The following is a 2,959-nucleotide window of genomic DNA, read 5'->3' on the forward strand; positions in this document are numbered from 1 at the left end:
TGGCAGCCGTGGTCCAAGCGTCCAGTACATTGCCTAGCACACAATAGAAACTCTATAAACACTTGTTGAAAAAAACAGAATTGCTTCCACATCTGTAAGTAGGGATAATACTACTGGCCTTGCATGGCTATACTGAGGGTTAAAGGAGCATAGGTCTGTGAGCATGCATAGGTGTTGAGCCTAGCATCTAGGCTCTCAGTTATGTCAGTCTCCTTTCTTGCTCTCGTCTGGATCTGCAGTTTCTCTGTTGTACTATCTCAATAATGTATAGACACTCAAGGTGTAGATTCCACTACTTCTTAGCTGGACAATCTGAAACAAGTTATGTAACCACTCCATGTCTTCGTTTCCTGATCTACAGACTGGGGATAATAATACCGACTTCATAGGTTGGTTGAAAGTGTTAAATGTTATAATGACGTTAAGCACTTAGCACAGGGTGTGACACATATTAAATCGTTCAGTAAATATTAGCTGTTTTACTACTGCTGCTACGGCCACCACTGCCTCTACTACAAAACAGGCCGTTGCTTGTGGAGTGTAAGTTCAAGATTATTTGGAAGTTTTCTTTAGTAAAATAATATCTTCTACACCAATCTGCCATTTATATTTTATATTTCACCATACAGAATTAGTCTTTTGTTTTATGTCTTGTCCATTCCAGCTGCCTCTTATAAACTTCATTGGAAATATGCTGCCAACAGTTTTGCATCATCAGTTTTATGCGATAACTTATTTTCCTCCAGTCCCGGGAATAGGGGGAACCTGAGGGCCTTGGGTACAAATTTGGGAAGATAAGTGAAGGGAAAAGTTCCAGAGACAAAATTGGGTTATTTACCCCTCCTTTTTAGGATGGTTCTGTTCAAAAATGCTCTTGGTCATCATTTTCTTTCTCAGCAGGAACCAACTCTCTAGCATCTGTTACTTATCATGTGGGTGAGAAGTTCGAAGTCTGTGAGACATGTTTCTTCTGTCAAAGTTCCCAAGTGTTCCATGTTCTGAGAATGATTTCTGGATGTTTTATGTCTCATCATCTCTTTACACATTGTAGATCTGCCAAGAGAAACCAATGCCAAACTCACTACACAGGTGCTATTGGCCTGACTTCTTCCTGGGCCTGGGAATATTGTCCTTAGCTCTCCTGATTATAAGGCTGATTATTTAGCTCCTATCTTATTGTATGGACATATCCTTAGGACTCTTTGAAGTGAATTCTGGAATGATTATAATTGGTGTGCAAATATGTGCAAAGGTTTTTGATAATATCTGTACTTAGTTGACCTCTTTTTGAAACAACCTTGTTAAAGCATCATTTAAACATCACAAAATTCACCTGTTTGTGTGTATGATTTATCTATTCTTAGTACATTTATAGAGTTCTGCAACCATCACCACAATCCATTTTTAGAACAGTTATCATTGCCTCCTTATGCCATTACTTAGTATTCTTGATGGGAACCCCAGAAAATACCTAAAGTTTAGCTACATAGCTTTATGGAATAGATGGCTTCCAACAAAGTGGTACAAACAAATTTCTGTAGAATTCATACAATTTTAAATGACCAAACGGTTTTATACTTCTTATATAAGTAAAAATGTATTTAGTGACATGTGTGGGAGAAATATGGAAATCGTGCAAAAGACTGACTGATTTGGGTATTCTCATAAGGACAGTATTGCATTAGGACTTGTAACCACTACCTGCCTTAGAAGATGAATACAAATTCCAGCATCTCAACACAACAAAAGTTTATTTTACCAAGTCTAATGCAAGTTGGTGGGAATTTTCCTCCAAGCAGTGACTCAAGGATTCAGGTTCCACCTATTTTGTGACACCACCATCTCAAGATATAGCTTCCAAAATCATAAGAGGAGGAGATAAAGATGGAGAAGGAACACTAACTCTTAACCCATTTGACCTAGAAGTAGTACACATGACTTTCACTTCGATTCCATTGGTCAGAACTAGCTACATGGCCCCAATCTGACTGCAAGGGAGTTTGGGAAAGTAGGTTAACACATAGATAATTATATGATCAAGCTATCGTGGCCAAGCCTTTGGTGCTTTATTCTCCTCCTTCTGCCCCTTCCTCAAGCCTTCATAATGACTAACGACTCACAAGCTTCTGATTCCACATATTTTGCTTTTAGAAATTAGATTTGCTCTTGGTCATTTAAAATGTGTACCTCCAGCTAGATTGCAATACCACGTTCACCAAGAGGTGACACAAGTGAACATACTTGTCTTTAGCCTGCAAAATACTACTCTAAGATTGTCAGTTATCTACAACAAACTCTTTTACTTCATCAATTCAGCAAGTTTAATTCTTTGTAAAATTCATACAATTTACCAATAAATATTCATGTTTTATGAATGTTTAATTTTTTCCATTTTATTGAGTTTTGATTGACAAATAAATATTGCATATATTTAGATAGTACAATATTTTTAAGGTGTACAATGTGATGATTTAATATGCATATACATTATCAAATTATTACCATAATCAAGTTAGTTAATATATCCTTCACTTCATATAGTTGTATAGTTGTCAGTGTGTGTGTGTGTGTGTGTGTGTGTGTTTAAGAATCTTTAGATTGAATCCATTATGTAACCAGCTCAATAAGTCCACCAATGATTTTGGTCACTGATTATCCCTATTTGGTGTTTATGATAAATGTCATGAAGGGATGTCTTTCCCTGTCCTTTAATTTCCTTTTCCTCAATCCTTGCCATACTCAATAATATTGTATAAAGATTTACTCAAGGTCAAGAGCCTAGAAATGAAAGCTGCCAAAAAGGCCAGAGACATGGGATCCAGCCCTGGCTCCTGCTGCTAATTAACTATATGACTTTGGGTGAGTCTTGTAACCTCTCTGAGTTTTCTTCCTTGTCTGAAAAACATTATAAGATCTGCCAATGATAAATAAGTGGTGAGTGGACCTCCAAAAAAGCAGC

Source organism: Panthera onca, chromosome X (assembly GCF_046562875.1).
Source record: "Panthera onca isolate mPanOnc1 chromosome X, mPanOnc1 haplotype 2, whole genome shotgun sequence".
Classification (NCBI taxonomy): Eukaryota; Metazoa; Chordata; class Mammalia; order Carnivora; family Felidae; genus Panthera; species Panthera onca.